This window comes from Nicotiana attenuata, unplaced genomic scaffold, assembly GCF_001879085.1.
Source record: "Nicotiana attenuata strain UT unplaced genomic scaffold, NIATTr2, whole genome shotgun sequence".
Taxonomy (NCBI): Eukaryota; Viridiplantae; Streptophyta; class Magnoliopsida; order Solanales; family Solanaceae; genus Nicotiana; species Nicotiana attenuata.
In genome coordinates, this window is record NW_017670557.1 from 139,218 (window position 1) to 160,669 (window position 21,452).

Below are 21,452 nucleotides of genomic sequence, written 5' to 3' on the forward strand. Positions count from 1 at the left end.
AAGATCTAACCACGGATGTAACAGTGTCGCCTTACATCGAGGATGAAAACTGAAACAGAAATTAAATTCGAAGTAAATGCTCAAAATGACAGAGTCTCGTGCTGATAACGTGTTATAAAATAAAGACTTTAAAGTAAAGAAATCGAAGACAAGTAGAAAGAGAGAGATAGATAGATAGAGAGAGAGAGAGAGAGAGATTTATTATTCAACTTCAAATTCATGTACATAATAAACTGAAATCTCCTCTATTTATAGAAGAAAGCAAGCTGCTGTGTAAGCTGCTACTATACCATATATAGATAATCTTCAACTGGGGATAATATTTATCCCTAACGGAGTACCGAAAGGATAAGCTTATTGTACCAGGTATGTATAATCTTCTACCGGGGATAATGTTTATCCATAACGGAGTATCGAAAGGATAAGCTTATTATACTCGGTGTGGATAATCTTCTACAGGGGTTAATGTTTATCCATAACGGAGTATCGAAAGGATAAGCTGTGATGACCCAAAACGGTCATCACTTGTTTTAGAAACAAATTTAGTGTTTCGAGGCCTAAAAACCTCCTCTTTACCTCACCTCAACTTGCATGCGTGGTCCGGACCTATATCCGTAAAGCTTTCTATGTGAAAATATGAGAAATAGAAATTTCTAGAGTTAAAATTTGATTATGGTCGACTTTGGTCGACATTTTTTGCAAATGGACCCGGATCCGTGTTCCGACGATCCCGGGAGGTCCGCAGTAAAATATGGGACTTGGGCGTATGCCCGGAAATGAATTCCGAGGTCTCAAGCCTTTGAAATCAATTTTTGAAGGAAATTGTTTTGCTGAAATATCTAAGAAATGAAGAAAATAATTAATGTTTGAAACCATTGGTATCAGGCCCGTATTTTGGTTCCGGAGCCCGGTACAAACTTGTTATAGTATTTAAATGATAACTGTGATATTTGGTGAAAAATGGAGTTTATTTGATGTGAGTTGGACTTCCGGTTGAAGAGCTATGAACTTTGAGTGTTCTTGATGAAAATGTTGAGTTTTGAGGTTTAATTCATGGTTTTACATGTTATTTTGATTATGTGATCGCACGAGTAGGTCCATATGATGTTTTTGAGTTAGTATGCACGTTTGGTTTAAAGTCCCGAGGGCTCGGGTGAGTTTCGGGTAGGTTCCGGGATGTTTTAGGCTTAAAACATAGCTGTTGCAAGTTCAGAGAAGTGCAAATCTCTAAACCCACCATCGTGGTCCGCAAAGATTTTGTGCTGACCGCGGTGAAGGGCTTTGCAGCCGCACTCGATTTTGTGCGGTCCACGGTGAGGAAGAATCCGCAGGTTCACTGGTCTGACTTCGGAAGCCTATATCTTTTGATCTACAAGGAATTTTGAGATGATTCAAAAACGAAAGTTGTAGCCCTTCGTTTCTAGTTTCTAGAAAGGGAAAGAAATCACAATTTGGACTTCCGTAGAGAAAGTTATGGCCACAATACTAAAGCATGTCACTGCAGTCAATATTGTGAGCTCCGCGGCCGCACTCGATTTTGTGCGGTCCGCACAGAGGGTCTGAGATGGATATATTTAGACGGGATTTCAGTTATTTTTCATTATTCAAAACCCCATATAACATAAGAGGCAATTTTTCAAACAACCTTTCTTCTCCAAAACATTAGTAAGTGATTTCTAACTCCTTTTCTTTACTCCTTAACTTGTTTTTACAAGATTTCATCCTAGAATCTAGGGTTTTCATGGTGGAATTGAGAATTTTGGGTAAAACCTATGAATATTGAAATTTGGGGATTTAGACCTCAAGTTGAGGTCGGATTTCAAAACCAATTATATATTCGGGCTCGGGGTGAATGGGTAATCGGATTTTTGTCCGAATTTCGGGTTTGGACCAAGCGGGCCCGGGGTCGATTTTTGACTTTTTGGGAAAAACTTTAGAAAACTTATTTCCATGCATTAGAATTGATTCATTTAGCATTTATTGATATAACTAAGTAACTTGTGGCTAGATACGAGCGAATTGGCGGTTGAATCAAGAGGGAAAGCGATAGTTGAGGCTTGAACTGTGTTAGAGGCATCGAGGTAAGTGTTTGGTCTAACCTTAGCTTGAGGGATTAGGAGTTGTGTCCTATTTGGTATGTGTTATTTGTTGAGTACGATGTATAGGCATGGTGACGAGTATCCATACGTTGGTGTCAAGCATGCCCGTGAGTCTTATACTACGACTAATGTGACTCCGTTTGTATTATTCATGCTATATGTGATGATTTCTATTGTTGAGCAAGGCTTGTGGAAGTAATATTGGTATTTGAATATTGAAGAGCGTTGGCTCAAGTTGTAAAATGAACTGTGGAAGTATAATTGGCAATTGAACCTTATAGAGCATTGACTCAAGTTTTGAAGTGAATGTGAAAAGGAAAAGAGAAGAGGGTTATTATATTGTCTCCCTCGCCGGGATGTTGTTGCTTTTAAATGCTATCTCCCTTGACGGGATGTTGATGTTTTTGATATTGTTCCCTCGCTGGGATTTGATAGTTGTAATATTGTTCCCTTGCCGGAATTTTATTGTGGTTTTATTTATTTCCTTGCCCTTATTTCTTGTGATTACTGTTTGGGTGAGGAAGAGTGTAAAAGCACGAAGGGTGATGCCGTGCATTGTTTTGGTAAGAGAGTGTTAAAGCATGAAGGGTGATGCCGTGCACTTGTCCTTGATTTTCCTGAATCTTGCTGATAATTGAGTTATGTTGTCCCTTACGTTTATTTATTGATTTCCTGTTGTTACTTGATTTTTTTATGATGTTATTGAATCCCTTGCCGGGATATTGTCGTTCCCTTATTATTCCCTTGTCGGGGCTCTTTTGTGATTGGTGTTGAATTGTATATTGGGATCGGGTTGCACGCCGCAACAAAACTATATTTGGATCGGGTTGCACGACACAACAATAATATATTTGGATCGGGTTGCACGCCGCAACAATATTATATTTGTATCGGGTTGCACGCGGCAACAATAATATATTTGGATCTGGTTGCACGCCGCAACAATATTATATTTGGATCGGGTTGCACGCCGCAACAATAATATATTTGGATCGGGTTGCACGCCGCAACAATATTATATTTGGATCGGGTTGCATGCCGCAACAATATTATAATTGGATCGGATTGCACGCCGCAACAATATTATATTTGGATCGGGTTGCTCACCGCAACAATATTATATTTGGATCGGGTTGCACGCCGCAACAATAAAGCATAAAAGTGGATATTAATTTGTTACTGTTTCTTTATTCTTTCTGCCGCGAATTTTAAATTGTTCTTTATGCTTTTGTCCTGAGTTACTGTTGGTACATGATATTCCCCCACAACATGTCCCCTTCCCACCTTTAAATGCTGGTTTCCTTTATTATTACTTGCTATATATATATATATATATATATATATATATATATATATATATATATATATATATATATATATATATATATATATATATATATATATATGCTTTAACTGCACAGGTTTAGTTGGTAGTCTTGTCCTATCCTCGCCACTACTTCGTCGGGGTTAGGCTAGGCACTTACCAGCACATGGGGTCGGTTGTGCTGATACTGCACTCTGCACTGTGTGCAGGTCCCGGAGCAGCTTTTGGGCCTTAGCTTATGTGGCTGCCTTCAGTCCATACGGAGATCCAAGGTAACCCCGTAGGCGTTCGCAGGCCCTGGCGTCTTCCTCTATCCTTTCTTCCTATTTCATTTATGTAATCCAGAAATAGTGTTGTACTTATTTTTCGGACCTTGTATGTAGTATTCCTAGATCGTCTGTGATGTTGTGACACCAGTTCTGGGTAGTTTTGTTTAAGAAAGCGTGTTGGAATTATTTAAATGGTTCATTTATTTCTTCCGCTTGTTTAAATTCCGCTGTTTATAAACTGTTGATTCACATTTGTTAAAGAATTAAAATGGGAAAAAGATAATCTGTTAAAACGATTGGCTTGCCTAGCTTTCACTAGTAGGCGCCATCACGACTCCCGAGGGCGGGAAATACGTGTCGTGACAAGTTGGTATTAGAGCTCTAGGTTACATAGGTTTCACAACTCACAGACAAGCTTAGTAGAGTCTGAGGGATCGGTACGGAGACGTTTGTATTTATCCCCCAGAGGCTACAGAGTTAGGAAAAATAAACTTCACATCTATTCTTTCCTGTCGTGCGACTTGATTTCTCAATGCTATTTGAACTTCCACTCTTGTTCCTTCGCGAATACGTACCGCTTCTTCAGCGAGCAGCAGCACAGACCGGTGATAGATCAGCTACGTCTTCGGAGACTTGGTAGAGAGATTATCGTTTGGCTAGACCAGTTGGGTCACCAGCTTTGACTTGGGATCAGATCTCTCAGCTGCTTTTGGAGAAGTTTCTTCCCACTGAGAAAGAGAGAGTTAGGAGGTTCATTGAGGGACTCATTCAGGCCATCAGGTCAGTAGTCTCAGCAGCCTAAGACTTGTTATACTTGTGGTGAAATGGGTCACATTGCTAGATTTTGCCCTCGGGCATCGAGCAGCTCTCAGCATCAGGGTTCCCGTGCCATGGTTCAGGCACCGAGTTTTTCACAGCCTGCTCAGCCAGCTAGAGGTGGAGTTAGAGGTATTAGAGGTGGAGGTCAGGCCGCTAGAGGTGGAGGCCAGCTAGCAGTAGGTCGTCCCATAGATGTAGTTTAGAGTGGTGGAGCCCAACCCCGATGTTATGCTCTTCCAGCCAGGCCTGAGGCCGAGGCTTCCGATGCAGTTATCACAGGTACTATTCTGGTTTGTAGTAGAGATGCTTCAACGCTATTTGATCCAGGGTCTACACACTCTTGTGTGTCATCTTATCTTGTGCCATATCTGGTCATGCATAGTGATTCTTTGAGTGCTCCTGTTTATGTGTCTACACCGGTGGGTGATTCTATTGTGGTAGATCGTGTTCATCGTTCTGTGTAGTTGTGATTGGGGGTCTTGAGACCCGAGTAGATTTGTTACTGTCGGAAAGACCCGAGTAGATTTATTACTTTTGGACATGGTTGATTATGATGTCATATTGGGGATGGATTGGTTATCACCATACCACGCTATCTTGGATTGTCATGTCGAGACTGTGATCTTAACCTTGCCGGGTCTACTTCGTTTAGAGTGGAGAGGGATTCCTGGTCATTCTGCCCGTAGTGTATCTCATATATGAAGGTTCGACGTATGGCCGAGAAGGGGTGTTTGGCTTATTTGGCATATGTTCATGATTTTAGTGCCGAGGTTCCTTCTATTGATTCTGTGCCTGTAGTTCGTGAGTTCCCTGAGGTATTTCCTTCAGACCTGCCGGGTATACCACCCGACGGGGATATTGACTTCTGCATTAATTTGGATCCAGGCACTCAGCCCATTTCTATCCCGCTGTATTGTATGGCCCCTCTTGAGTTGAAAGAGTTGAAGGAGCAGTTGCAAGACTTGCTTGATAAGGGTTTCATTAGGCCCAGTGTCTCGCCATGGGGTGCGCCGGTGTTGTTTGTCGAGAAGAAGGACCGATCGATGAGGATGTGTATAGATTACCGGTGGTTGAACAAGGTTACAATCAAGAATAAGTATCCATTGCCGAGGATCGATAATTTGTTTGACCAACTTTAGGGTGCCCAAGTGTTTTCTAAGATCGACTTGAGATCTGACTACCATCAGTTGAGGATTAGGGCATCAAATGTCCCTAAGACAGCTTTCCGTACTCGGTACGGGCATTATGAGTTCTTGGTGATGTCATTCGGATTGACAATGCCCCACCAGCTTTCATGGATTTGATGAACCGAGTGTTCAGGCCTTACTTGGATTCGTTCGTGATAGTCTTCATTGATGATATTTTGATTTATTCCTGCAGCCGGGAGGAACATGAGCAGCATCTGAGAGTGGTTCTTCAGACTCTGAGGGATAGTCTGTTGTATGCTAAGTTCTCGAAGTGTGAGTTCTGGTTAAGTTCAGTTGCATTCTTGGGTCATGTGGTATCAGCATAGGGTATTCAGGTAGATCCAAAGAAGATAGAGGCAGTCAAGAACTGACCTCGACCGACATCAGCTACAGAGATCCGAAGTTTCTTGGGGTTGGCAGGCTATTATCGTTAGTTTGTGGAGGGGTTTTCATCTATCGCAGCCCCGATGAACAGGTTGACCCAGAAGGGTGCTCAGTTCAGGTGGTCGGACGAGTGTGAGGCGAGCTTTCAGAAGCTCAAGACAGCTTTCACTACGACGCCAGTGTTGGTTTTGCCTACAGGTTCAGGGCCATATATAGTATATTGTGATGCATCTCGTATTGGACTTGGTGCGGCTTTGATGCAGGATGGCAAGGTCATTGCTTATGCTTCGCGTCAGTTGAAGATTCATGAGAAGAACTATCCAGTCCATGATTTGGAGTTAGCAGCCATTGTTCACATGTTGAAGATTTGGAGGCGTTATCTGTATGGCGTGGCATGTGAGGTGTTCATGATCACAAGAGTTTGCAATACTTGTTCAAGCAGAAGAAGCTAAACTTGAGGCACAGAAGGTGGTTGGAGCTGTTAAAAGACTATGATATCACCATCTTATATCATCCGGGAAGGGCCAATGTGGTGGCCGATGCTTTGAGTAGGAAGTCAGCTAGTATGGGCAGTCTTGCGTATATTCCGGTCGGTGAGAGACCGCTTGCTCTGGGTGTTCAGGCTTTGGCCAATCACTTCGTGAGGTTGGATGTTTCTGAGCCCAGCCGTGTATTAGCTTGCACAGTTGCTCGCTCTTCTTTATTGGAGCGTATCCGAGATCGGCAGTATGATGATCCTCATTTGTGTGTCCTTAGAGACACGGTGCAACACGGAGGTGCCAAGCAGGTTACATTAGAAGATGATGGAGTTTTGAGGCTGCAGGGTCGAGTTTGTGTTCCTAATGTAGATGGGCTCCGGGAGTTGATTTTAGAGGAGGCCCATAGTCCCCGGTACTCTATTCATCCCGGCGCCGCCAAGATGTATCAGGATTTACGACAGCATTATTGGTGGAGGAGAATGAAGGAGGACATTGTTGCATATGTGGCTCGGTGTTTGAATTGTTAGCAGGTTAAGTACGAGCATCAGAGACCTGGTGGTTTGTTCCAGAAGATTGAGATTCGTGAGTGGAAGGGGGAGCGTATCACCATGGACTTCGTTGTTGGACTCCCCCAGACTCAGAGGAAGTTTGATGCAGTGTGGGTTATTGTTGATAGGCTGACTAAGTCAGCACATTTCATTCCTGTGGCAGTCTCCTATTCTTCCGAGTAGTTAGCTGAGATCTATATCCGGGAGATTGTTCGTCTTCATGGTGTGCCTGTGTCTATCATTTCGGACCGAGGTACGCAGTTTACCTCACATTTCTGGAGAGCAGTTCAGCGGGAGTTGGGCACACGGGTTGAGTTGAGCACAACGTTTCATCCTCAGATGGACGGGCAGTCCGAGCGGACTATTCAGATTTTGGAGGATATGCTCCGAGCTTATGTCATTGACTTTGGAGGCTTGTGGGATAAGTTTTTTCCTTTAGCGGAGTTTGCCTACAACAACAGCTACCAGTCGAGTATTCAGGTGTCTCCTTATGAGGCTTTATATGGTAGGCGGTGTCGGTCTCCGATTGGATGGTTTGAGCCGGGAGAGGCTCGGTTGTTGGGTACGGATCTGGTGCAGGATGCCTTGGACAAGGTGAGGATCATTCAGGATAGGCTTCGTACCGCTCAGTCCAGGCAGAAGAGTTATGCCGATCGTAAGGTTCGCGATTTGGCATTCATGGTCGGTGAGCGGGTGTTGCTTCAGGTGTCGCCTATGAAGGGCGTGATGCGATTTGGGAAGAGGGTCAAGCTTAACCCTAGGTTCATTGGCCCGTTTGAGATTCTTGATCGAGTGGGGGAGGTGGCTTACAGACTTGCGTTGCCGCCGAGCTTATCAGCCGTGCATCCAGTATTTCACGTGTCCATGCTCCGGAAGTATCACGGCGATACATCCCACATGTTAGATTTCAGCACTGTCCAGTTGGACAAGGACTTGTCATATGAGGAGGAGCCGGTAGCTATTCTAGACCGGCAGGTTCGTCAGTTGAGATCGAAGAGTTTCCCTTCTGTTCGTGTTCAGTGGAGAGGTCAGCCTGCTGAGGCATCGAACTAGGAGTCCGAGTCCGATATGCGAAGCCGTTATCCCCATCTTTTCCCCGACTCAGGTACTTCCTTCTTATGTCCGTTCGAGGACGAACGGTTGTCTTAGAGGTGGATGATGTGATGACCCAAAAGGGTTTTGGGTCTTTTGGGTCATCACTTGTTTTAGAAAAAATTTAGTGTTCCGAGGCCTAAAAACCTCCTCTTTACCTCACCTCGACTTGCATGCGTGGTCCGGACCTATATCCGGAAAGCCTTCTATGTGAAAATATGAGAAATAGAAATTTCTAGAGTTAAAATTTAATTATGGTTGACTTTGGTCAACATTTTTAGCAAACGGACCCGGATCCGTGTTCCGACGATCCCGGGAGGTCCGCAGTAAAATATGGGACTTGGGCGTATGCCCGAAAATGAATTCCGAGGTCCCAAGCCTTAGAAATCAATTTTTGAAGGAAATTGTTTTGCTGAATTATCTAAGAAATGAAGAAAAGAATTAATGTTTGAAACCATTGGTATCGGGCCCGTATTTTGGTTCCGGAGCCCGGTACAAACTTGTTATAGTATTTAAATGATAACTGTGAAATTTGGTGGAAAATGGAGTTTATTTGATGTGAGTTGGACTTCCGGTTGAAGAGCTATGAACTTTGAGTGTTCTTGATGAAAATGTTGAGTTTTGAGGTTTAATTCATGGTTTTACATGTTATTTTGATGATGTGATCGCACGAGTAGATCCATATGTTGTTTTTGAGTTAGTATGCACGTTTGGTTTGAAGTCCCGAGGGCTCGGGTGAGGTAGGTTCCGGGATGTTTTAGGCTTAAAACATAGCTGTTGCAGGTTCACAGAGTGCAAATCTCTGAACCCACCAGTGCGGTCCGCAAAGATTTTGTGCTGACCACGGTGGGGGGCTTTGCGGCCGAACTCGATTTTGTGCGGTCCGCGGTGAGGAAGAATCCGCAGGTTCACCGGTCTGACTTCGGAAGCCTATATCTTTTGATATACACGGAATTTGGAGATGACGCAAAAATGAAAGTTATAGACCTTCGTTTCTAGTTTCCAGAAAGGTAAAGAAATCACAATTTGGACTTCTGTAGAGAAAGTTATGGCCAAAATACTAAAGCATATCACTGCAGTCAATATTGTGAGCTCCACGGCCGCACTCGATTTTGTGCGGTCCGCACAGAGGGTCTGAGGTGGGTATATTTAGACGGGATTTCAGTTATTTTTCATTATTCAAAACCCCAAATAACATAAGAGGCGATTTTTCAAACAACCTTTCTTCTCCAAAACATTAGTAAGTGATTTCTAACTCCTTTTCTTTACTCCTTAACTTGTTTTTACAAGATTTCATCCTAGAATCTAGGGTTTTCATGGTGGAATTGAGAATTTTGGGTAAAACCTAAGAATATTAAAATTTGGGGATTTAGACCTCAAATTGAGGTCGGATTCCAAAACCAACTATATATCCGGGCTCGGGGGTGAATGGGTAATCGGATTTTGGTCCGAATTTCGGGTTTGGACCAAGCGGGCCCAGGGTCGATTTGACTTTTTGGGAAAAACTTTAGAAAACTTATTTCCACACATTATAATTGATTCATTTAGCATTTATTGATATAACTAAGTAAGTTGTGGTTAGATAAGAGCGAATTGGCGGTGGAATCAAGAGGGAAAGCGAGAGTTGAGGCTTGAACTGTGTTCGAGGCATCGAGGTAAGTGTTTGGTCTAACCTTAACTTAAGGGATTAGGAGTTGTGTCCTATTTGCTATGTGTTATTTGTTGAGTACGACGTATAGGCATGGTGACGAGTATCTATACGTTGGTGTCAATTATGCCCGTGAGTCTTATACTACGACTAATGTGACTCCGTTTGTATTGTTCATGCCTTATGTGATGATTTCTATTGTTGAGAAACGCTTGTGGAAGTAATATTGGTATTTGAATATTGAAGAGCGTTGGCTCAAGTTGTAAAATGAACTGTGGAAGTATAATTGGCAATTGAACCTTATAGAGCATTGGCTCAAGTTGTGAAGTAAATAAGAAAAGGAAAAGAGAAGAGGGTTATTATATTGTCTCCCTCGCCGGGATGTTGTTGCTTTTAAATGCTATCTCCCTTGCCGGGATGTTGATGTTTTTGATATTGTTCCCTCGCTGGGATTTGATAGTTGTAATATTGTTCCCTTGCCGGGATTTTATTGTGATTTCATTTATTTCCTTGCCCTTTTTTCTTGTGATTATTGTTTGGGTGAGGAAGAGTGTTAAAGTACGAAGGGTGATGCCGTGCATTGTTTGGGTAAAAGAGTGTTAAAGCATGAAGGGTGATGCCGTGCACTTGTCCTTGATTTTCTTGAATCTTGCTGATAATTGAGTTATGTTGTCCCTTACATTTATTTACTGATTTCCTGTTGTTACTTGATTTTATTATGATGTTATTGAATCCCTTGCTGGGATATTGTCGTTCCCTTATTGTTTCCTTGTCGGGGCTCTTTTGTGATTGGTGTTGAATTGTATATTGGGATCGGATTGCACGCCGCAATAAAACTATATTTGGATCGGGTTGCACACCGCAAAATATTATATTTGGATCGGGTTGCATGCCGCAACAATAATATATTTGGATCGGGTTGCACGCCTCAACAATATTATATTTGGATCGGGTTGGACGCCACAATATTATATTTGGATCGGGTTGCACGCCGCAACAATATTATAATTGGATCGGGTTACACGCCGCAATAATAATATATTTGGATCGGGTTGCACGCTGCTATAATATTATATTTGGATCGGGTTGCACGCAGCAACAATATTATATTTGGATCAGTTTGCACGCTGCAACAGTGATATATGATTTAGATCGGGTTGCGCACCGCAACAATAAAGGATAAAAGTGGATATTGATTTGTTACTGTTTCCTTATTCTTTCTGCCGCGAATTTTAAATTGTTCTTTATGCTTTTCTCCTGAGTTACTGTTGGTAAATGATATTCCCCCACAGCATGTCCCCTTCCCACCTTTAACTGCTGGTTTCCTTTATTATTACTTGCTATATATATATATATATATATATATATATATATATATATATGCTTTAACTGCACAGGTTTAGTTGGTAGTCTTGTCCTAGCCTCGTCACTACTTCGCCGGGGTTAGGCTAGGCACTTACCAGCACATGGGGTCGGTTGTGCTGATACTACACACTGCACTGTGTGCAGATCCCGGAGCAGCTTTTGGGCCTTAGCTTAGGTGGCTGCCTTCAGTCCATATAGAGATCCAAGGTAGCCCCGCAGGCGTTCGCAGGCCCTAGCGTCTTCCTCTATCCTTTCTTCCTGTTTTATTTATGTAATCCAGAAACAATGTTGTACTTTTTTTTTGGACCTTGTATGTAGTATTCCTAGATCGTTTGTGAAGTTGTTACACCAGTTCTGGGTAGTTTTGTTTAAGAGAACGTATTGGAATTATTTAAATGGTTCATTTATTTCTTCCGCTTGTTTAAATTCCGCTGTTTATGAACTGTTGATTCACATTTGTTAAAGAATTAAAATGAGAAAAAGGTAATCTGTTCAAACGGTTGGCTTGCCTAGCTTTCACTAGTAGGCGCCATCACGACTTTCGAGGGCGGGAAATCCGGGTCGTGACAATTATTGTACCCTGTATGGATAATCTTCTACAGTGGGTAATGTTTATCCATATTCGAGTACCAAAGTGATAAGCTTCTTCAGGAGGCTTATTTCCAATAGAGTACTAAAAAGATAAACATATTTACGGCGGAGTCCCATATGGATAAGCTTCTTCAGGAAGCTTATTTACAACGGAGTACTCAATGAACATCCATAATATAATATATTTATAACACTCCCCCTTGGATGTTCATTAAAAGATAATGTGCCTCATTAAAACCTTACTAGGAAAAATCCCGTGGAAAAAAAATCCTAGTGAAGGAAAAAGAGTACACATATTTCGTAATACGCATTGCTAGGTGCCTCATTAAAAACCTGTAATGAAAACCCCGTGGGAAAAAACTTTAGTAAGGAAAAAAGAGTGCATCACGTATTTTACTCCCCTGATGAAAACCTTGTTTCAAATATTCGAGTCTCCGCATTCCAATCTCGTATTCCATCTTCTCAAAAGTTGAATTTGTGGAGAATACTATCCACCACTATTTCAGATCGATTTAAATTAATCTCATCAAACCAAGAAGCTGCTACAAGTCATTTCATTGAGTTCCTCTCAACCTCCCTGCATCAACTGCTTGTAGAAAACTTCAATGGAGTACTAAATGGATAATCTTCTTCAGGAAGATTATCTACAGTGGAGAATCCACAATAATATTTTCAAAGCACTCCTCCTTGGATGTACATTATTCGGTGTCTCGTTAAAACCTTACTAGGAAAAACCATGTGGGAAAAAAATCCTAGTCAAGGAAAAAGAGCACACTAATAATATACATTACAAGCTGCCTCATTAAAAACCTTACCAGGAAAAATCCAGTGGGAAAAAACCTGCGCAAGGGAAAAAGAGTACAGTTCAGAGACTTGGGTATATATCTGGACCAAGGAGTTTATCATCCTCTTCTGGAGGTAAGAACGGATCCTTAATTCGTGTTGGAGAAGAACTATATCTTGCTATTAAATTAATAGAAAATGCTATGTCAGGCCTTGTAGCATTAGAAAGATACATTAGTGCACCAATTGCAATGAGATAGGGTACTTCGGGACCAAGGAGTTCCTCATCCTCTTCTGGAGGTCGGAACAAATCATTATCCACTTCAAGTGATCGAACAACCATTGGTGTACTTAATGGGTGCGCTTTGTCCATGTAAAAGTATTTTAAGACCCTTTCTGTATAGGTAGATTGATGGATAAAGATCATGTCCGCTAAATGTTCAATTTGAAGAACAAGACAAAGTTTTGTCTTTTCAAGATCTTTCACCTAAAATCTTTTCTTAAGATATTCAATTGCCTTTTGGAGCTCTTCTAGAGTTCCAACAAGATTTATGTCATCAACATATACAACAAATATATCAAATTCTGAATATATGGACACATATACGTAACTTTCTGTCAGCAAATATTCACCGAGGCGATAATACCACATATGCCCAGATTGCTTTAAACCGTACAAAGATCTTTATAACCTGATCGAGTATTTTTTCTGAGACTAATTATATGCTTCAAGCATTTTAAATCCTTCAGGGATCTTCATATAGACTTAATCAAATGACTCATATAGGTTATGCCTTGCATTTAAATGGCATGGCATCTCCAGGTGCCTGTACTACAGGTCCGATCCTCACAATCTTTTACAATATTGCGCACATATTGTATCAAATATATCGTCGACGATCATTTTGTATCGGTTCCTAAGCGACATAACTTGTTGAGAACTCATCACTTTCTTTATTTTCAGGTACCTGAACTTTTTCTGGAGTTTCATGAAATATTATGTTGTGGGCTCTTCTACAGCTCATTTCCTCCTCGTTATGATTATTTTGATCATTATCTTCTATCATTTTCAGGGATTGTTACCTTAGAAACCGATTGGTCTACCAAGCTTCATGCGTACAGTAAACTCTATCCTTCAGGGACTTTTATTTTAATAGGAGCATTTGCAGCTGAAATATGATATTTAATTTTGGATCAGCAAATGCTTCTGGCATTTTACTTGAATTATCTTCTAAGTGAGGATCATATTAATGATAATTCGATTCATCTAGCATATTTTTCAGCTGTTTATTCCATCCCCTAAATGTTAGCAAAACTAACATATATTCCCAATCTTCTTTGGGAAACATATCTTTGTGCATTATGGTAGAGAAATTAATCAGATACCACACATCAAAAGATAGTGAAAATATTTGGTTTCTAATCCTAAACCAATTGTGATGGGAGGACTTATCATATATTGTTGGTCTGATGTATACAAGTGCTGCTATATGCAATTTAGAAAATCTTAAACCAACACATGAAGCTTTATTCTCATAAGCAATGATTTAGCCATTAATAGGAGGTATTCAATGCTAAACCAGCTTGGATATAAACCAGCATTATCAAGATGAACTATCTTGATTTCATAATCTGAAAGTTATACTCTTAGTTGAGAAAAGCAATTTCAAATGCCAAACTGCAAGTTGACAATGAACACACATGTAACCATCTTATATATGCATCTATAAGTGGTTCACATGATAGGTGAATGGGTCATATTCATATTTTATATATTCCAGAATTCAGGGGTCAGGTCCCAACTTTAGCTGGTATAACTAATTTATTATGAGAACAAGCAGCACAAGAGAATTCTTGAAGAATCTTCTGGTTTTTCAGTATATGCTTATCAGAATTCTCAAATAGCACATTTGAAAATGGCAAATGAAAACTTCAATTTTATCATGGCATGTGCTATCTCTTAGTAAACTTCTAGTTTACTATGGCATAAGCTTTTGCATTCGTAAACTTCTTGTTTACTATGATACATGATGCAGTACAAATTGAAGATATAAGGAGGGTAACATCTCATATACATATTATTTTACCCCTTATGATTGTGGAAACGTGAAAATTTTCAATCTTCCAACCATTTGTAGTCTCAATATGATAGCCAGTTGTATTAGTAAACTTCGGGTTTACTACAACATAAGTTTTGACCACAATTTTAAAATATGAATGACAAATTTGCATATAAGCTCTTCGGAAGCCTTCAATTTATTTTCCATAATCAAATATTATTCAGACACTACTTGTATCATGTGTCTTTTAGACAAACAGTTAGCTCTACATGAGCTTTTGATAATTTTGTACTACCAAATAGTGCTTAGACACTTCTGGTGTCATGAGAGAAAATCATAATTAAAATGATAATATAAAGACAATTCTAAATTTATAAATGTAAGAAATTAAGAATTTCAGTATTTTTACCATCAACTTTGTGACAAATATCTCCTTCGGGGAGAAACGCTATTAACATTTGAATATTTTATATCAAAGCGGTAACCACATAGTCATTACATCCTTCAGGGAAAGATACATGAGTTGTTATTTCGGGGAACTCGATAACTAACCATAACATATTAATGTGGTTGTAGTAGAAAGCATTCTACAAGAATACTTTTGCCTTGGATTGATATTTAATAAAATTTTCCAAGATATTTTACGTACAACAGGTACGTGCGACAATGATCTTTATGCCACAAAAATAAGATTTATATCCTTTGTTATTCTACCTCTTCAGGAGGTGAGTTGTGGTATTTCTTCATTCACTCCATGGAATGAAAATGTGCTTCAAAAATTACTTTGCATAGCTTATTATTTTGTTTAAGCACATAAAGACACCGTTTCATAATATTTTCCTGGTTCAGGAGAAAATTTAAATTGTGTTACTTCTTCAGGAGCAAATTTAGTATACGAAATATTGAGTGTATATTCCCTCAATCATAATACCTCTTCTGGAGGTGAATTATAATATATTCACATCAAAAGCGCGTTCATATTTACGATCTTTGTTAATATTGTCACATTCACTTCAGGAATGGATTAATATTTATCAAAAGTTCTCATCCTTCAGGGAACGGAACATAATTATTTGAACGTGCATTAATCACACCAAATTGTGTGACGGCTTAGAACCTCTTTTAAGATATTGCTACTTTAGGAGCAAATCGAGGCATGCAAGTAATATAGAGAAATTTTCTCTAACTCATCTTAAATTGTAACCATAGAAAGCCTAAATTATCACTTTTGGTGGTTATAGGCATATACCACTTCTGGTGGTTAACAAAATTTAGTTACAATGAGATATAGAAAAAATATAACAACTTCTGGTGGTTATATATTTCTTGCAAACTCTGCTGGAGTTTAAGTGGATCTAACAATGTTACCCACTTTATAATCCTTTATTAAGATAATTAGGATGACGAAAATAAATACCAAAATAGGTACTGTATACGTAGCATATAACCAAGCAAGCGATGATAAAGATATTAAACCAAATATAAGCAAAAAGACTCAAGTTACTTTACACAAATTTGGCCACTCCAGACGTAAGTGATATCCACATCTCTACCGCCAAGAAGAAAAGCTCACCACCTCAAGGGTATAATCTGCCTTATGATGCTCGGAATGAACAAGATCTAACCACGGATGTAAGAGCATCGCCTTACATCGGAGATGAACACTGAAATAGAAATTAAATTCGAAGTAAGTGCTCAAAATGGCAGAGTCTCGTGGTGATAACGTGTTATAAAATAAAGACTTTAAAGTAAAGAAGCCGAAGACAAGTAGAGAGAGAGAGAGAGAGAGAGAGAGAGAGAGATTTATTATTCAACTTCAAATTAATGTACATAATAAACTGAAATCTCCTCTATTTATAGAACAAAGCAAGCGGCTACTGCAAGCTGCTGTGTAAGCTGCTACTGTACCATATATAGATAATCTTCAACTGAGGATAATGTTTATCCCTAACGGAGTACCGAACGGATAAGCTTATTGTACCATGTATTGATAATCTTCTACCGGTGGTAATGTTTATCCATAATGGAGTATCAAAAGGATAAGCTTATTATACCCGGTATGGATAATCTTCTACCGGGGGTAATATTTATCCGTAACGGAGTATCGAAATGATAAGCTTATTGTACCCTGTACGGATAACCTTCTACTGTGGGTAATGTTTATCCATAACCGAGTACCGAAGTGATAAGCTTCTTCAGGAGGCTTATTTTCAATAGAGTACTAAATAGATAAACATATTAACGACGGAGTCCCATATGGATAAGCTTCTTCAGGAAGCTTATTTACCACGAAGTACTAAATGAACATCCATAATATAATATATATTTATAACACTCCCCCTTGGATGTTCATTAAAAGATAACGTGCCTCACTAAAACCTTACTAGGAAAAATCCCGTGGAAAAAAAATCCTAGTAAAGGAAAAAGAGTACACATATTTCGAAATACGCATTGCTAGGTGCCTCATTAAAAACCTGTAAGGAAAACCCTGTGGGAAAAAACCTTAGTAAGGAAAAAAGAGTGCATCGCGTATTTTACTCCCCCTGATGAAAACCTTGTTTCAAATATTCGAGTCTCCGCATTCCAATCTTGAATACCATCTTCTCAAAAGTTGAATTTGTAGAGAATATTATCCACCACCATTTCAGATCGATTTAAATTAATGTCATCAAACCAAGAAGCTGCTACAAGTCATTTCATTGAGTTCCTTGCAACCTGCCTGCATCAACTGCTTGTAGGAAACTTCAATGGAGTACTAAATGGATAATCTAGAAGATTATCTACAGCGGAGAATCCACAATAATATTTTCAAAGCACTCCTCCTTGGATGTTCATTATTAGGTGTCTCGTTAAAACCTTACTAGGAAAAACCATGTGGGAAAAAAATTCCTAGTCAAGGAAAAAGAGTACACTAGTAATATACATTACAAGCTGCCTCATTAAAAACCTTACCAGGAAAATCCCAGTGGGAAAAAAATCTGAGAAAGGGAAAAAGAGTACAGTACAGAGACTTGGGTATATCTGGACCAAAGAGTTCATCATCCTCTTCTGGAGGTAAGAACGGATCCTTAATCCGTGTAGGAGAAGAACTATATCTTGCTAGTAAATTAACAGAAAATGCTATGTCAGGCCTTGTAGCATTAGAAAGATACATTGGTGCACCAATTGCACTGAGATAGGGTACTTCGGGACCAAGGAGTTCCTCATCCTCTTCTGGAGGTCGGAACAAATCCTTATCCACTTCAAGTGATCGAACAACCATTGGTGTACTCAATGGGTGCGCTTTGTCCATGTAAAAGTGTTTTAAGACCCTTTCTGTATAGGCAGATTGATGGATAAAGATCATGTCCGCTAAATGTTCAATTTGCAGACCAAGACAAAGTTTTATCTTTTCAAGATCTTTCAACTCAAATTCTTTCTAAAGATATTCAATTTCCTTTTGGAGCACTTCTGGAGTTCCAACAAGATTTATGTCATCAACATAAACAGCAAGCATATTAAATTCTGAATACATGGACACATATATGTAACTTTCTTTCAGCAAATATTCACTGAGGCGATAAAACCACATATGCCCAGATTGCTTTAAACTGTACAAAGATCTTTTTAATCTGATCGAGTATATTTTCTGAGACTTTGAATAATATGCTTCAAGCATTTTAAATCCTTCAGGATCTTCATATAGACTTAATCAAATGAGTCATATAGGTTATGCCTTGCATTTAAATGGCATGGCATCTCCAGGTGCCAGGACTACAGGTCCGATCTTCACAATCTTTTACAATATTGTGCACATATTGTATCAAATATATCGCCGACGATCATTTTGTATCGGTTCCTAAGCGACATAACTTGTTGAGAACTCATCACTTTCTTTATTTTCAGGTACCTGAACTTCTTCTAGAGTTTCATGAAATGTTATGTTGTGGGCTCTTCTAGAGCTCATTTCCTCCTTATTATGATTATTTTGATCATTAGCTCCTATCATTTTTCAAGGATTGTTACCTTTGGAACCGATTGGTCTACCACGCTTCATGCGTACATTAAACTCTATCCTTCGGGGACTTTAATTTTAATAGGATTATTTGCAGCTGAAATATGATATTTAATTTTGGATTAGTAAATGCTTCTGGCATTTTACTTGAATTATCTTCTAAGTGAGGATCATATTAATGATAATTCGATTCATATAGCATATTTATCAGTTGTTTATTCCATCCCCTAAATGTTAGCAAAACTAACATATATCCCCAATCTTCTTTGGGAAACATATCTTTGTGCATTATGGTAGAGAAATTAATCATATACCACACATCAAAAGATAGTAAAAATATTTGATTTCTGATCCTAAACCAATTGTGAGGGGAGGACTTATCATATATTATTGGTCTGATGCACACAACTGCTGTTATATGAAATTTAGAAAATCTTAGACCAACACATGAAGCTTTGTTCTCATAAGAAATGATTTAGCCATTAATAGGAGGTATTCAATGCTAAACCAGCTTGGATATAAACCAACATTATCAAGATGAACTGTCTTGATTTCATAATCTGAAAGTTATGCTCTTAGTTGAGAAAAGCAATTTCAAAGGCCAAACTGCAGGTTGACAATGAACACACATGTAACCATCTTATATATGCATCTATAAGTGGTTCACATGATAGGTGAATGGGCCCATATTTACCTTTTATATATTTCAGAATTCAGGGGTCTTAGTCCCAACTTTAGCCGGTATAACTAATTTATTATGAGAACAAGCAGCACAAGAGAATTCTTGAAGAATCTTCTGGTTCTTCAGTATATGCTTATCAGAATTCTCAAATAGCTCATTTGAAAATGGCAAATGAAAACTTCAATTTTGTCATGGCATGTGCTATCTCTTAGTAAACTTCTAGTTTACTATGGCATAAACTTTTGCATTAGTAAACTTCTGATTTACTATGATACATGATGTCGTACAAATTGAAGATATAAGGAGGGTAACTTCTCATATACATATTATTTTACCCCCTATGATTGTGGAAACGAGAAGATTTTCAATCTTCCAATCATTTGTAGTCTCAATATGATAGCCAGTTGTATTAGTAAACATCGAGTTTACTACAACATAAGTTTTGACCACAATCATATAATATGAATGACAAATTTGCATATAAGCTCTTCGGGAGCCTTCAATTTATTTTCCATAATCAAATATTATTCAGACACTACTTGTATCATGTGTCTTTTAGACAAACAGTTAGCTCTTTAGGAGCTTTTGATAATTTTGTACTACCAAATAGTGCTCAGACACTTCTGATGTGATGAGAGAAAATCATAATCAAATTGACAATATAAAGACAAATCTAAATTTATAAATGTTAGAAATTAAGAATTTCAGTATTTTTACCACCAACTTTGTGACAAATATCTTCTTCGAGGAGAAACGCCATTAACATCTGAATATTTTATATCAAAGCGGTAACCACATAGTCATTACATCCTTCATGGAAAGATACATGAGTTGTTATTTCGGGGAACTAGATAACTAACCATAACATATTAATGTGGTTGTAGTAGAAAGCATTCTACAAGAATACTTTTGCCTTGGAATGATATTTAATAAAATTTTCCAAGATATTTTACGTACAACAGGTACGTGCGACAATGATCTTTATGCCACAAAAATAAGATTTATATCCTTTGTTATTCTACCTTTTCAGGAGGTGAGTTGTGGTATTTCTTCATTCACTCCATGGAATGAAAATGTTCTTCAAAAATAACTTTGAATAGTTTATTATTTTGTTTAAGCACAGAAAGACACAGTTTTATTATATTTTCCTGGTTCAGGAGAAAATTTCAATTGTGTTACTTCTCCAGGAGCAAATTTAAAATACAAGATATTGAGTATATATTCCCTCAATCATATTACCTCTTCTGGAGGTGAATTGTAATATATTCACATCAAAAGCGCGTTCATATTTACGAGCTTTATCAATATTGTCACATTAACTTCAAGAATGGTTAATATTTATCAAAAGTTCTCGTCCTTCAGGGAACGGAACATAATTATTTGAACGTGCATTAATCACACCAAATTGTGCGACGGCTTAGAACCTCTTTTAAGATATTGCTACTTTAGGAGCAAATCGAGGCATGCAAGCAATATAGAGAAATTTTCTCTAACTCATCTTAAATTGTAACCATAGAAAGCCTAAATTATCACTTCTGGTGGTTATAGGCATATACCATTTCTGGTGGTTAATAAAATTTAGTTACAATGATATATACAAAATGTAACAACTTCTGGTAGTTATATATTTCTTGCAAACTCTGCTGGAGTTTAAGTGGATCTAACAATGTTACCCACTTTATAATCCTTTATTAAGATAATTAGGATGACGAAAATAAATACCAAAATAGGTACTGTATACGTAGCTTATAACCAAGCAAGTGATGATAAAGATATTAAACCAAATATAAGCAAAAGACTCAAGTTACTTTACACAAATTTGGCCACTCCAGACGTAAGTGATATCCACATCTCTACCGCCAAGAAGAAAAGCTCACCACCCTAAGGGTATAATCTGCCTTATGATGCTAGGAATGAGCAAGATCTAACCACGGATGTAAGAGCGTCGCCTTACATTGGAGATGAACACTGAAATAGAAATTAAATTCGAAGTAAGTGCTCAAAATCGCAGAGTCTCGTGGTGATAACGTGTTATAAAATAAAGACTTTAAAGTAAAGAAACCGAAGACAAGTAGAGAGAGAGAGAGAGAGAGAGAGAGAGAGAGAGAGAGAGAGATAGAGAGAGAGA